Genomic DNA, 17,260 nt, shown 5'->3' on the forward strand with positions numbered 1-17,260 from the left:
GAGGACTGCCTGGGCCTGGAAGGTAGAAGTTGCAGTGAGCTAACATCATGCCACTGCACTACACCCTGGGCAACAGAGCAAGACCCTGTCTCTCTTTCTCTCTCTCTCTCTCACACACACACACACACACACACACACACACACACAAAACAGTGCATACACACACACACACACACACAAAACAGTGCATACACACACACACACACAAAACAGTGCATACACACACACACAACAGTGCATACACACACACACACACACAAAACAGTGCATACACACACACACACACACAAAACAGTGCATACACACACACACACACAAAACAGTGCATACACACACACACACACAAAACAGTGCATACACACACACACAACAGTGCATACACACACACACACACACACAAAACAGTGCATACACACACACACACACACACAAAAAACAGTGCATACACACACACACACACAAAACAGTGCATACACACACACACACACAAAACAGTGCATACACACACACACAACAGTGCATACACACACACACACACACACAAAACAGTGCATACACACACACACACAAAAAACAGTGCATACACACACACACACAAAACAGTGCATACACACACACACAACAGTGCATACACACACACACACACACACACAAAACAGTGCATACACACACACACACACACACACAAAACAGTGCATACACACACACACACACAAAACAGTGCATACACACACACACACACACAACAGTGCATACACACACACACACACAACAGTGCATACACACACACACACACACAAAACAGTGCATACACACACACACACACAAAACAGTGCATACACACACACACACAAAACAGTGCATACACACACACACACACAAAACAGTGCATACACACACACACAAACACACACACAAAACAGTGCATACACACACACACAAAACAGTGCATACACACACACACACAAAAAAAAACAGTGCATACACACACACACACAAAAAAAAAACAGTGCATACACACACACACACAAAACAGTGCATACACACACACACACACAAAACAGTGCATACACACACACACACACACAAAACAGTGCATACACACACACACACACAAAACAGTGCATACACACACACACACACACACACACAAAACAGTGCATACACACACACACACACACAACAGTGCATACACACACACACACACACAAAACAGTGCATACACACACACACACACAAAAAAAAACAGTGCATACACACAAACACACACACACAAAACAGTGCATACACACACACACACACACAAAACAGTGCATACACACACACACACACAAAACAGTGCATACACACACACACACACAAAACAGTGCATACACACACACACACACAACAGTGCATACACGCACACACACACACAAAACAGTGCATACACACACACACACACAAACAGTGCATACACACACACACACACACAAAACAGTGCATACACACACACAAACTGCATACACACACACACACACACAAAACAGTGCATACACACACACACACACAAAACAGTGCATACACACACACACACAAACAGTGCATACACACACACACAAAACAGTGCATACACACACACACACACACAAAACAGTGCATACACACACAAAAAACCCCAAAAAGCTATGTAGCATCTCATGTCACATTAACAGTCCCAGAACCTGTGGCAAGTCCCACTGTAGTATAAAAGATGGAGACAGCCATTTAAAGGAACGCTGAAGGATATTCTCTTATAACCGAAGAACCTGTGTCATCTAGATCACTCTGACCTTAGAAAGCCCTCTGAACTGAGGGCTGAACCATCGCCATCATCACCACCATCGCCATCATCACCACCATCACCACCACCACCATCACCACCAATATCACTGCCAACACCACACCATCGCCATCATCACCACCATCACCACCACCACCACCACCACCACCAATATCACTGTCAATACCATACCATCACCATCATCACCACCATCACCACCATTGCCACCCTCACACCATCACCACCATCATCACCACCAATATCACTGCCAACACCATACCATCACCATCATCACCACCATCGCCATCATCAGCATCACCACCATCACCACCACCAGTATCAATGCCAACACCACACCATCGCCATCATCACCACCATCACCACCACCACCACCAATATCACTGTCAATACCATACCATCACCATCATCACCACCATCGCCATCATCAGCATCACCACCATCATCACCACCAGTATCAATGCCAACACCACCATCGCCATCATCACCACCATCACCATCAATGCCAACACCACACCATCGCCATCATCACCACCATCACCACCATCGCCACCCTCACCACCATCACCACCATCATCACCACCAATATCACTGCCAACACCATACCATCACCATCATCACCATCATCGCCATCATCACCACCATCATCACCACCATCATCACCACCAGTATCAATGCCAACACCATACCATCGCCATCATCACCACCATCACCATCATCACCACCAGTATCAATGCCAACACCATACCATCGCCATCATCACCATCATCACCACCATCACCATCACCATCACCACCATCATCACCACCAATATCACTACCAACACCGTACCATCGCCATCATCACCACCATCACCATCATCACCACCATCGCCATCATCACCATCACCACCATCCACCAATATCACTGCCAACACCATACCATCGCCATCATCACCACCATCGCCATCACCACCACCACCACCACCATCACCACCACCAATATCACTGCCACCACCAACGCCATCACCACCATCGCCATCACCACCACCACCACAACCATCACCACCACCAGTATCACTGGCACCACCAACGCCATCACCACCGTCGCCATCACCACCATCGCCATCATCACCACCGTCGCCATCACCACCGTCGCCATCACCACCACCACCACCACCACCACCATCACCAATACTACTGCCATCATCACCACCACCAATATCACTGCCACCACTGCCATCACCACCACCACCATCACCACCACCACGACCACCACCACCAATACTACCGCCATCATCACTACTGCCGCCATCATGACCACCACCATCACCACCACCGCCATCATCACCATCACCAATATCACCACCACCACCCCCACCCACCACCACCACCACCACCACCCCCACCCCCACCATCACCATAACCATCATCAACCATCACAACCACCACCAGGGATAACAACCAAATTGCAGTTCTGTGTGCCGGGCTTTATTCTAAGTACCTCATGTGTATTATCTCCTTTCATTCTATAAGTATTTTTATCATCTCCTTTTTCAGATGTGAAAGTCAGGCAGAGAAGGGTTAAATACTGTGTTCAGTATCACACAGCTGGTAAGCTCTGGAGCTGAATTCAAACTCAGGCAATGTGGTTCAAGTCTGCATTTTACCACTGAGCTGTCCAGCCTTGGAAACAAATTTTGTTTCAATTACTCTTACTTTAAAAAAAAAAAAAAAAAAAAAAAAAAAAGGCCTGTATTTTGTTAAAGAGCTGTGCCAAATAGATAAATTCATAGATACACACATAAATAGATCAGATATGTACCTGCCCAAGAATAAACCTCCACCATCAGCTGTTCTGTAACGAAGAATTTAAATTTTTCTTTTTTTGAAATGAGGTCTTGGCCGGGCGCGGTGGCTCAAGCCTGTAATCCCAGCACTTTGGGAGGCCGAGACGGGCGGATCACGAGGTCAGGAGTTCGAGACCATCCTGGCTAACACGGTGAAACCCCGTCTCTACTAAAAAAAAATACAAAAAACTAGCCGGGCGAGGTGGTGGGCGCCTGTAGTCCCGGCTACTCGGGAGGCTGAGGCAGGAGAATGGCGTAAAAACCCGGGAGGCAGAGCTTGCAGTGAGCTGAGATCCGGCCACTGCACTCCACCCTGGGTGACACAGCGAGACTCCGTCTCAAAAAAAAAAAAAAAAGAAATGAGGTCTTGCTCTGTTGCCCAGGCTTAAGTGTGGTGGCAAGATCACAGCTCCCTGTGCCTTGAACTTTTGGGCTCAAGCAATCCTCGCACCTTTGCCTCCCAAGCAGCTACACTACAGGTATGCACCACCATGCCCAGCTGAAGCATTTAAATTTAATTCAAGCCATAATCTGGCAACTGACTAAACAACTTTGAGAAAACTCACTGCCCTTTTCGGGATCTCAATTTCCTGTCTCCACCACAGTTAGATTGGATAAGAGGTACAAAACAGGTTTCCCCACCCAAAGTTTGGTCCATAGATGGCTTGTTATTATTGCTATTGTTTTAGGCATACTTTTTATTTAAAAAAAAAAAAAAAAAAAAAAGATTAGATTAGATTCCAACATTTAAATTTTGATTTCCGGCTTTTTATTTTATTTTTATTTTTCTGACAGACTCTTGCTTTGTCACCCAGACTAGAATGCAGTGGCGTGATCTCAGCTCACTGCAATCTCCGCTTCCCGGGTTCAAGCGATCTTGGCTCACTGCAACCTCTGCTTCTCGGGTTCAAGTGATTTTCCTGCCTCAACCTCCTAAGTAGCTAGGACTACAGTCACGTGCCACCCCGCTCGGCTAATTTTTTTTGAATTTTTAGTAGAGACAAGGGTTTACCATGTTGGCCAGTCTGGTCTCGAAGTCCTAAACCTCAGGTGATCTGCCACCCTCGGCCTCCCAAAGTGTTGGAATGACAGGCCTGAGCCACTGCGCCCAGTCTCTGGCATAACTTTAAAAATCAGAAAATCTTCTGGGCGTGGTGGTTCACGCCTGTCATCCCAGCACTTTGGGAGGCCGAGGCAGGAGGATCACGAGGTCAGGAGATCAAGGCCATCCTGGCCAACATGGTAAAACCTCATCTCTACTAAAATACAAAAAATTAGCCAGGCATGGTGGCGCATGCCTGTAGTCCCAGCTACTCAGGAGGCTGAGGCAGGGGAATCACTTGAACCTGGGAGGCCGAGGTTGCAGTGAGCCAGTATCGTGCCACTGCACTCCAGCCTGGCGACAGAGCAAGACTATGTCTTAAAAAACAAACAAAAAAAAAAATCAGAAAATCTGGTGGCGCTGGGCCCCTATTCCTGGTATATGACCATCACCAGGAGCTGGGAGGGGCCAGTCTTTAGATTGGACCCAGTTGTCCAGTTGGCTGCAGTCCCCAAAAAGCCCACTTCTCCCAGGCTTCCCATCCAACCGGCCTATGCACCCTCCAAGTAGCTCTGATTCCAACAGCCCTCCCACGACCACCTGAGACCCCATGGAATGTCAAGGAATCCACACCCTTACAGCTCCACACAGCTCTAAAGCCATATCAAAAAAAAAAAAAAGTTAAAAATGAGAAATGAAGGAAATAAGATCACTTCACTTTAAAAAAAATGTGTCAATCTGATCAAAATATACACGTTCCAATAATTAAAGAGATCTAGTTATTAGGTTGGGCGCGGTGGCTCATGCCTATAATCCCAGCACTTTGGGAGGCCTAGGCAGGTGGAGAGGAGTTTGAAACAAGCCTGGCCAACATAGTGAAACCCCCATCTCTACTAAAAACATAAAAATTACCCGGGCATGGTAGTGCACGTCCGTGATCCCAGCTACTCGGGAGGCTCAGGCAGGAGAGTCACCTGAACCCAGGAGGCAGAGGTTGTAGTGAGCCAAGATGGCACCACTGCACGCCAGCCCAGGCAACATAGTGAGTCTCCATCTCAAAAAAAAAAAGTAAACCTTACAAGGCCAACACACACACACAGAGATTTAGCTAGGAAACATCAAGACACAAACCCTAAAAAGGACAAAGTTCACGTCTTTTTGGCCTGGCAGATTTGGAACACAGCCTTGTAAAGAAGAAGTTGATCGTGGAGCAGGCAAGACATCTCCAAGACTGATTATTTTAATTTATTTCACACTACTGTTAATTCCTAAGGTGATGGGTGAAAAAAGGATTAAACTGTTGGTGGTCATTATATACAGAACAGCTTCTGAGCAGTTGCCAGTAAAAGCTCATTCCAAAGGAATTTGCCCTGCTAGAAAGAAAATAATATCAAGACTTGATATATGCAGTTATGTATACAAGAGACATAGTTCCAATGTTAAACATTTAATTGACCTGATCCTAGCCCCAAATTATTCCCTGCCAGGACTGCTGCAATTGCTTCCTAACTCTTTCCTGCCTCCAGACTCTCCTGGTCCTACTGAGTCCTCCCTACTACAGCCAGTCCTCCCCACCATAGCCAGAGAATTATCTATGTACACATCCATATGTATACCCATGAATATATTTATCACCCAACCATGAAGCCATCCATCCATCCATCCATCCACCCACCAATGCATCCATCTATTCACCCCCCAACCCATTCATCCATTCACCTACCCACCTACCAATTCATCCACCCATCCACCAACCCACCAATTCATTCATCCATCCACCTACCCATCCATCAATTCATCCATCCACCCTACCCACCTACCAATTCATTCACCTATCAATCCATCCACCCACCCACCAGTTCATCCATCCATCCACCCACCCACCCACCAATTCATTCATCCATCCACCTACCCATTCACCAATTCACCCATCCACCCTACCCACCTACCAATTCATTCATCCATCAATCCATCCACCCACCCACCAGTTCACCCATCCACCAACCAATCCATTCACCTGTCTATGTATCCATCTACCCACTCAACCATCCATCCATGCATCCACCCATTTCTCCCTCTCTTTGTGATTATTTTTAATAGGTAATATATTTGTGTGCTAAAACTCTTTCAAATTACTCAAAAAGGTGTACAGTGAAAAATATGTCTTTCTCCCCAAACTAAGCCCCCCATTCCTACCCCACAGGCAAGCTACCACTGCTAACATCTTACATTCTTCCAGATATATTCCAGATACGACCTATTTTGTTGCCCCAAAAGGCACCATGATACTCTGTTCTATAGCTTGCTTTTTTGTTTACTTAGCTAATATTAAAAACTAAACTTTTTTTTTTTTTGGAGACAAGGTCTCACTCTGTTGCTCAGGCTGGAATGCAGTGGCGCAATCATAGCTCACTGCAGCCTTGACCTCCCGGTCTCCAGCAATCCTCCCACCTCAGCCTCCTGAGCAGCTAGGACCACAGGCACACACCACCATGCCCAGCTAATTTTGTATTTTTAGTAGAAATGGGGTTTTGCCATGTTGCCCAGGCTGGTGTCAAACTCCTGAGCTCAAGCGATCCACTCGCCTTGGCCTCCCACAGTGCTGGGATCCCAGGTGTGAACCACCGCGCACAGGCTTTGGAAACTGATCTTTATCAGTAACATAGATGCGTTTTATTCTTTTCTTTTTTTTTTTTTTTTTTTTTGAGGCGGAGTCTTCACTCTGTCGCCCAGGCTGGAGTGCAGTGGCACCATCTCGGCTCACTGCAAGCTCCGCCTCCTGGGTTCGCGCCATTCTCCTGCCTCAGCCTCCCGAGTAGCTGGGACTACAGGCGCCCGCCACAGCACCCGGCTAATTTTTTGTATTTTAGTAGAGACGGGGTTTCACCGTGTTAGCCGGGATGGTCTCGATCTCCTGACCTCGTGATCCGCCCGTCTCGGCCTCCCAAAGTACAGGGATTACAGGCGTGAGCCACCGCGCCCGGCCGTGTTTTATTCTTGATACTTCTTTTGAACAAAAAGGTAAAAGGGACAAGTCTTCTCATTCCATTCCCTAAGCCCCTCCCCTCAGTTCCTCTCTCTAGAGGCAATGATCATGGGTTTCTTATGTCTTCTTTCACAAAATATTTTACACAAAAATAACAAAAGTAAACATATATCTTCTGTTATCAAATGGAAAGAAGCATACATTACATAATGTTCTATACTTTTGCTTTTTTCTCTTAATCACAGATTTGAAAGATCATTCCGCAGTATACATGAACGGTCTCCTTGCTCTTTGTTATGGCTGCTTTGTATTCTATTGTAGGGATGAACTTGACATCCATCTGTCTCCTGGGGACTTGGCATTGCTGTTGCTCTTACTAACAATGCAGCATTGAATAAACAGCCTGGTAGGAGCCTTATTTCACACTCAAACAAGAGTGTGGGTAAGATCACTTTCTCGGCCAGGTGTGGTGGCTCCCATCTGTAACTCCGGCACTTTGGGAGGCCCAGGTAGGAGGATCCCACGAGCCCAGGAGTTTGAGACCACCCTGGGCAACATAATGAAACTCTGTCTCATATATACACAAACTTCCAAAAAATGAACCTGCCAGGTCAAAGGGTGCATACAGTAACATTTAGACAGACACTGCCCTCCAAATGGGGAACATCAGTTCATACCCCAGCTCATAAGGTACAAAGGCAATTACTTCACAAAACACAGCAGGTAACAAGTCTCTGACCTCTGCCAATCTGAGGTGAACAATCTCTCTCTGTAGTTTAAGTTCCTTTTCCCTTTATCATGAGTAAAACTGAGGGTCTTTCCAAATGTATTTAAAAGCAATCAGGTTTTCCTGCTCAGGGGACAATTCACAGACTTAGACATTTACATTAATACACAGGGCAGATCTAATGGCCGTCTCTCTTCTGCTGGGAAACAACTTCCCATGGCTCCCTATTGCTTTTAAGAACCAATCCTTGCAGTGATCCATGAGGCCTTCCTTCTACATTCACGTCCCATCTGCCTTTCCTACAATTTCTCCCAACCTGTTCCCCAGATGTGCCAACTCAGGCATTTACTTAAGGAAGTATTTACCAAGCTTGTTGTCAGATAATGTTCTAGACACTGTTTCAGGCACTGGAGATTCAGAAAGGCTGTGATTCCTGCCTTCAAGGCAGTCACCAGCTGCTGGTCAAATAAATGGTTCCTTCAGTCATCTCTTGCTAGATTCTCTCTCTGCAATGTCTTTCTGCCCTAACAAACTCTTATTCATCCTTCAAAACCCAACTCAGGTACCTCATTTAAAAAGCTTCCTCCACACTCCCCAAACAACCTGCCCCCAACCTTTGCAATGATCTTCTTACTTGTCCACCATCAATTTCCCCCTTTGTTTGGTTTGGTTTGGTTATTGTTGTTGTTTTGGTTCTTAAGTAATAATCTGGCTGGGCACAGTAGTTTGCACTTCTAATCTCAGCACTTTGGGAGGCCAAGGCAGGAGGATCAGTTGAGCCCAGGAGTTCAAGACCAGCCTGGGAAACATAATGATACCTTGTCTCTTTTTTAATAAAATAATTATTTTGAAAAATTTTAAATAACAATCCATCCAGGTAGAGACTAGCTATGACCGCTCACTTCCTAATCAAGCAGATGTAGATTCAAATTCAGGCCTTGACCCCATGTGAACCTAGGCAAGTCACTTAATTTCTCCAAGCTTCAGTCTCCTGATCAGTAAAAAGAGTCAGAAAAGCTGAGCACAATGGCTCACGCCTATAATCCTAGCACTCTGGGAGGTCAGCACGGGTGGATCGCTTGAGCCCAGGAGTTGAAAGCCAGCCTGGACAACATGGCAAAACCCATCTCTACTAAAAACGCAAAAGCTTAGCCAGGTAGGGTGGCACTCGCCTATAATCCCAGCTACTCAGTGGGCTGAAGCAGGAGGATCACCTGAGCCTTGGAAGGTAGACACTGCCGTGAGTTGTAATCACACCACTGCACTCCAACCTGGGTGACAGAGTGAGCACCTGTCTCCAAAAAAAAAAAAAAAAAAAAGGAAGGCCAGGTGCAGTGGCTCACATCTGTAATCTCAGCACTTTGGGAGGCCGAGGCGGGCGGATCACGAGGTCAGGAGATCGAGACCATCCTGGCCAATACGGTGAAACCCCATCTCTACTAAAAATACAAAAATTAGCCAGTGTGGTAGCGGGCACCTGTAGTCCCAGCTACTCGGGAGGCTGAGGCAGAAGAATCGCTGGAACCTGGGAAGCAGAGGTTGCAGTGAGCCGAGATTGTGCCATTGCACTCCAGCCTGGGTGACAAAGCTAGATTCAGGCTCAAAAAGAAAGGAAGAAAGGAAGGAAGGGAGGACAGGAGGGAAAGAGGGGAGGGGAGAAGAGGGGACAGGAGGGAAGGAAAGGGAAAGGAAGGGGAGGGAGAAAGGAAGGAGGGAAAAGAAAGATAGAAAGGGAAAGGGAAAGGGAGAAAGAAAAGCCTGGGCACAGAGACTCACACCTTTAATCCCAGCAATTTGGGAGACCGAAATGGGAGGACAGCTTGAGCCCAGGAGTTCTAGACCAGCCTGGGCAACACGGTGAGACCCCATTTCTTTCTTTTTTTTTTTTTTTTTTTTATAAGACGGAATTTCGCTCTTGTTGCCCAGGCTGGAGTGCAATGGCGAGATCTCAGCTCACCGCAACCTCCGCCTCCCAGGTTCGAGCTATTCTCCTGCCTCAGCTTCCCGAGTAGCTAGGACTACAGGCACCTGCCACCACACCCGGCTAATTTTTTATATTTTTAGTAGAGACGGGGTTTCACTGTGTTAGCCAGGCTGGTCTTGAACTCCCAACCTCAGGTGATCCGCCCACCTCAGCCTCCCAAAGTGTTGGGATTACAGGCGTGAGCCACTGCACCTGGCAAGACCTCATTTATTTAAAAAAATTTTTTTTAATTTTTTTTTAAAGTCAGGAAAACACATCATTTGGAAGAGCTCTGGAGAGCATTCAATGGCACAATGCGTGACAGATGCTCATACAGTCTAGAGACAATAAACCGTAGGAGCAGATACTAACAGTTAGTAATAATCACCACTGCCACCACCACTGTATTGCCCAGAGATAAAAAGTTTAAAGGATGAAGAAAAGTTGTCCTTTCAAGCAAGAAAGTGAGCTACAGAAGAAATCAGAGAGCATTTAAGGACACCGGAACTCCAAGGAAGGAGAGGTCAGGAAACACTGAGCAAAGGAAGGTGTTTCCTCCGCAGAAAGCAAATTGACCAGCACACGCAAGCTTCCTGCTCAAGCCAGATGGCCAGCCCAGACCCAGAGGGCAGCTGTGGGAGGGAGCGGAAGGAAGGCATCACAAGAGGAAATCTGACTCTGACCATGAACTTTGACTGTTGCAGAAAGCAGCCAACATGGGTCACCCCTGCCATCCACCCCCACATCACCTCCGTCACGGCCCCTACAGCGGCCAACAGCGTAGGTCACAAAGCTAAGAGCATCTGGGGACCAGGCACAGTGGCTCACGCCTGTAAACCCAGCACTTTGGGAGGCTGAGACGGGAGGACTGCTTGAGCTCAGGAGTTCAAGAAAAGCCTGGGCAACATAGTAAGACCCTGTCTTCACAAAAAAATTTAAACATTGTCCAGGCGTGGTACTGCAGACCTGTAGTCCCCTCTACTCAGGAGGCTGAGCTGGGAGGATCTTTTGAGCCTAGGGGGTTGAGGCTGCAGTGAGCTATGACCATCCCACTGCGCTCCAGCCTGGGTGTGACAGAGCAAGAGACTCTGTCTCAAAGACAAAAAAAAGTATCGGGGCTGGGCGCAGTGGGTCACACCTGAAATCCCAGCACTTTGGGAGGCTGGGGAGGGCAGATCACTTGAGGCCAGGAGTTCAAGACCAGCCTGGCCAACATAGTGAAACCCCATCCTTACTAAAAAATACAAAAAAATTAGCCGGCCATGGTGCCAAATGCCTGTAATTCCAGCTAGTCGGGAGGCTGAGGCACAAGAATGGCCTGAACCCGGGAGGTGGAGGTTGCAGTGAGCGAGATCAGGTCATTGTCCTCCAGCCTGGGTGACAGAGCAAGACTTTGTCTCAGAAAAAAAAAAAGTATCGAGGCCTCTTGGGTGTTCCTTACTGGCAGGGACCCTAATGTGTCCTGAACAACTCCAGGAGGTGAGAAGCGCGACTCTCACTACTGGAGGCTTCTGGGAAAAACGGTGAATACTGGGCAATATCTAAAGGCTCAAGGAAGGGATGATTCCCCGGGAGTCTGCAGGCCACTTGCTGTTCCCAACTCAAAGAATCACAGCTATCCAAGGCTGCTTCCTAATCTAGGGAAATCCAGCCAGCCAGGCCCACCACTCTCTGAGCAGAATCAGAAGAACCCAACTGTCCGACACGCAATTCAGCCACAAGAGATGAGTCCTGAAGCACACGGTCACCAGTCACCGCACCAGCCCAGGCCCTGCCCCTAACCTGGCCCATGGAAATCTTCATAGAGAAAGTGCACGTCGGCCAGGTACGGTGTCTCACGCCTATAATCCCAGCACTTTGGGAGGCCAAGGCAGGTGGATCACAAGGTCAGTAGATCAAGACCATCCTGGCTAACACGGTGAAACCCCATCTCTACTAAAAATAAAAAAAAAAAATTAGCCGGGCATGGTGGCACAGGCCTATAGTCCCAGCTACTTGGGAGGCTGAGGCAGGAGAATCGCTTGAACCCAGGAGGCGGAGGTTGCAGTAAGCCAAGATTCCACCATTGCACTCCAGCCTGGGCAATAGAGCAAGACTCCGTCCCAAAAAAAAAGAAAAAGAGAGAAAGCTCATGTCCTCCCCAGCTCCCAGTTCCCTCCAACAGAGGCTTCTCTTTGCGGGACACCTCACCAGCTTGGTCAAGTTCTTGTATCTCCATGACCTCAGCCCTGACACTCAAGAAGCTCAGGACCCCGTCCAAGTCCGAGTGGCCCCTGACCTTCATGCGTTCATATAATTCCTATTGCATGGCGTCATCTTTTCTGGGCTGAATGATGATGACTAAGGCACCAGGCATTGATCTAAGTCTTCACATACATGACCCTGGTGCTGACCTCCTTCCTGTACATGACCCTGGCTTTGACCTGCCTTCCTGGTTCAGCCGTGATTATCTTGGAAGTCCTCGTGCACCTGGCGGCTCACTAACTTTCCCCTACACCCCTACTGCTCCCATTCGGATGGCGCAGGTTCTGGACAGATGCTCCGCCAGGGCCTGCAGGGATAAAGCAGGCAGCCCTGCCAGGGACCCAGTCAGCCAACTCCAGGACAGGAGAGGAGGCCACAGAGAGATGGGGCAGACAACAGGCAGAAAAAGTGATCACGAATCTCAACTGCCACTGACGGAGGTCATGAGGACCTACTGTGTACCACGAGTTCCACTGAGGCCTGAGCATCCACTCCCAATACAACCATCTCAATAACTCACAACCCGCTGGGTGCAGTGGCTCATGCCTATATATCACAGCACTTCAGGAGGCTGAGGTGGGAGGATAGCTTGAGGCCAGGAGTTTCAGATCAGCTTGGGCAACACAGTGAGACTGTGTCTGTACAAAAACATTTAAAAACTTAGCTGGCCGGGTACAGTGGTTCACGCCTATAATCCCAGCACTTTGGGAGGCCAAGGCGGGCAGATCACGAGGTCAGGAGTTTAAGACCAGCCTGGTCAACATAGTGAAACCCCCTCTCTACTAAATGTACAAAAATTAGCCGGGCATGGTGGTGGGTGCCTGTATTCCCAGCTACCCGGGAGGCTGAGGCAGGAGAATCGCTTGAACCCGGGAGGTGGAGGTTGTGGTGAGCGAGATCACGCCACTGCAGTCCAGCCTGGGCAACAGAGTGAGACTCCATCTCAAAAAAAAAAAAAACAAAAAAAACCTAGCTGGGCATGGTAGTGCACACCTGTAATCCCAACACTTTGGGAGGCCAAGGCAGGAGGATCACTTGAGCCCAGGAGTTCGAGACCAAAGTTGGCAATGGAGCGAGACTCCCCCTGCTCTACAAATAAAAAAATTTAAAAGTAGCCAGATGTGACGATGCTTGCCTTTAGTCCCAGCTACTCAAGAGGCTGACGAAGGAGGATCACTTGAGCCCAGGAGTTCGAGGCTGCAGTGAGCTATGACTGAACCACCGAACTCCAGCCTAGGCGAAAGATTGAGACCCTGTCTCAAAAATAAATAAATAAGTCACTTGCAACAGTCAGGATCCTCTTGCTCAGTGGACATTTATCAGGGACTTCTACCATGTGCCAAGGTCATGTGCAAGTAAAATAAAGTCTCCAGTCTCACACCGTTTCACTGTATGGGAAGAGGCCAAAACTACAAACAGGTTAAAAAAAAAAAAAAACAACTCTATGTATGCCCAACGGGAGCAAATGGCTTGAAGAAGAAGAAAGTGGATGAAGCATAACGGTGGGCGGGCGGGTGCTAGTTCTGTATCAGGGAGACAGAAAGGGCCTCTGGGCCAAGGTGACATTTCAGCAAAGTGCAGAAAGAAACGAAGAAATCTGTGCCACCTTCTGTTTACAGAAAGAGTAAGAGGGAAGATTCATTAGCTGCATCAGCCAAGCAGCACTCTAAGTGTTTCACATTACATTTCATCCTCACACACAACTCTAGGATTCAGGTACTATAACCTAACCCATTTTACAGATACAGAAATAGGCCTGGTCATACATAACCTGCAAGCGGCATACGGTCAGGAATTTGCTGTTTTGTTTTTGAGACGGAGTTTTGCTCTTGTCGCCCAGGCTGGAGTACAATGTTGTGATCTCAGCTCACGCAACTTCCGCCTCCCAAGTTCAAGCGACTCTCCTGCCTCAGCCTCCCAAGTAGCTGGGATTACAAGCGGCTGTCACCATGACTGGCTAATTTTTGCATTTTTAGTAGAGACGGGGTTTCACTATGTTGGCTAGGCTGGTGTCACATTCCTGACCTCATGAACCGCCCTATCCCAGCTACTTGGGAGGCTGAGGCAGGAGAATCACTTGAACCCAGGAGGCGGAGGTTGCAGTGTGCCAAAATCACGCCATTGCACTCCAGCCTGGGCAACAGAGCAAGACTTAATATCAAAAAAAAAAAAAAAAAAAAAAACAAGAAAAAAAGCTAATTAATGTGCAGGGGGTAAGCCTGAAACGAGGGAGAGGAAGGCAACCATTAATTTTTGTTTTATTATCTTTTGTACTGTTTGAATTTTCTCCTCTGCATGCATTATTTCTAAAATAATAATAAGAAAGCTAGTTCGCACTTCAAATAAATAAATAACAGCAGCAGGAATTGAAGGGTAGGACATTTCTAAATGCTGAGTTGGAAACAAAAAGAAAGCATGTATTTACTGGGTGCCAATAATAACAGCCAGAGTGACCATGCCAGGCACGGTGATAAGTGCTTCCCAAGCATAGTCCATTTAAACTTTCCAACAGCCCTACAAAGTCAGGACTATTAAAACTCTCCCCTTTCCTGGCAAGGGCTCCGAGGTCCGGAGAGTTTATGTAAATGGCTTGGGCTCATAAACCTAAAAGAAACAGAGCCAGGATTTGAACCCATGGAGAGTCTGACACTGAGTTCCACCACCTCTAAACCAGGTGCTTGGAACACTAAGGCCTTTTTGTTTGGTTGGTTGGCTGGTTTTGTTTTTTGAGACAGGCTCTCACTCTGTTGCCCAGGCTTCAGTGCAGTGGCACCATCACAGCTCACTGCAGCCTCTATCTCCTGGGCTCCAGCAATCCTCCTGCCTCAGCCTCCCAAGTAGCTGGGACTACAGGCACACACCACCATGCCTGGCTAATTTTTCTATCTTTCGTAGATCCAGGGTTTTACTATGTTGCCCAGGCTGGTCTTGAACTCAAGCAGTCTGCCCGCCTCGGCCTCCTAGAGTGCCAGGATTAGAGGTGTGAGCCACCACACCCAGCCAGAATTCTAAGGCATTTACAAGGTGCATGGCAGACAGATGGAGCCTGAGGTGGCTTGGAGGCAAGATCTCCAAGGCCAGAGATCAAGTGAATGGCCTCAGGCCTCACAGATTCCAAACTCATCTCTCCAGAGCAGAGAAGCAAGATTTTGACTCAGACATGGAAACATTCTACAACTCCTCCCACCCACCCACCCCCGAATGTGAGCAGCGCCAGGGTAGTGGTTAACAACACAAGGTTCAGGGTCTAGGTTCCCATCTCCGCCACTTACAGATGTGTGCCCTCAAGCAGGGCTTCTTCAACCTCAGAACCGCTGATATTTGAGCCCAAATAATCCTTGGTTGTAGGGGGCCATCCTGTGCATTGTAAGATACTGAGTGGCCACGCTGGCCTCTACCACTAGATGATAATAGCACTCCCCACCTCCTCAAGTTGTGACAATCACAACTGTCTCTGGACATTGCCAAGTATCTCCAGAGAGGCAAAGTCATCCCCACTGCCCTAAAGCAAGTCAGTTCACCTCACCAGGCCTTGATTTCTTCATCTGTGAAATGAGACTAATTCTAGAACCCACCTATCACAGAGTTATCACAAGGGTTCAGAGTAAGGTGACCCAAGGGTCAGGTTCCAGGAGCTGTTGTTCCCAGCAGCCAAGATACGGATTAACACACAGAAGTGCAGGCTTCCTGTCATGCATTCAATTGATCATTTGATGACTGTTTACTGAGCACCTACTATGTGCCTAGACCTGGGCTAGTCACAGGCATGGGGGGAAATCAGAAATGATATCTCTGCCCTCTTAAGACGCATAGTCCATCAAAGATGAAAGCTCACACATAAGAACTTAATGACAAAGAGCGGTACCTGCTGTGAAGGAAGGAGAAGGGGTGTCAGGACAGGAAGCACCAGAGTGGGGATCTGAGCAGATGACATCCCCGCAGACTGGAAGGGTCAGGAAGAGCTGGCTGTGCAACGATTTTAGGAAGCACATACCAGGCAGAGATAGCACTGGCAAAGGCCACAGTTGGGGGAGGGGAGGGCGGTCGCTGCAGCAATAAGCCAGGACCCAAGATGGAGCAGGAGGAGAAGTCACCGGGGCCACAGCATAGCCGATCTTGGAGTCACGGTACGGAGCATCGATTTTTTGTTCTAATTCTCACAGGAGGCCCTGGGAGGGCATTAAGCAGAGGCATGGCATCGCCTAATTCACATATTAAGACAGTGATCCCTGGCCAAGCACAGTGGCTCATGCCTGTAATCCCAGCACTTTGGGAGGCCGAGGTGGGCGGATCACCTGAGGTTAGGAGTTCGAGACCAGCCTGGCCAACATGGTGAAACCCTGTCTCTACTAAAAATACAAAAATTAGCCAGGTGTGGTGGTGGGCGCCTGTAATCCCAGCTACTTGGGAAGCTGAGGCAGGAGAATCACTTGAACCCGGAAGACAGAGGTTGCAGTGAGCTGAGATCACACCACTGTACTCCAGCCTGGGTGACAGAACCAGATTCTGTCACAAAAAAAAAAAAAAAAAAAAAAAATTGCTGAATGGTGCCAAGCACAGTGGCTCACACCTGTAATCCCAGCTACTTGGGAGGCTGAGGTGGGAGGCTCACTTGAGCCCGGGAATGGGAAGCTGCAGTGAGACGTGATTA

General features: G+C 47.9%; 2 protein-coding genes across 2 annotated transcripts in view; one reads left to right on the forward strand and one right to left on the reverse strand.

The window, feature by feature from the left end:
• The window catches only part of CEP20 (centrosomal protein 20), a 345,441-nt gene that overhangs the window by 208,858 nt on the left and 119,323 nt on the right, over positions 1–17,260 (forward strand). The window lies entirely within an intron of this gene.
• The window catches only part of ABCC1 (ATP binding cassette subfamily C member 1), a 197,366-nt gene that overhangs the window by 139,720 nt on the left and 40,386 nt on the right, over positions 1–17,260 (reverse strand). The window lies entirely within an intron of this gene.

Source organism: Macaca thibetana, chromosome 20 (genome assembly GCF_024542745.1).
Source record: "Macaca thibetana thibetana isolate TM-01 chromosome 20, ASM2454274v1, whole genome shotgun sequence".
Classification (NCBI taxonomy): Eukaryota; Metazoa; Chordata; class Mammalia; order Primates; family Cercopithecidae; genus Macaca; species Macaca thibetana.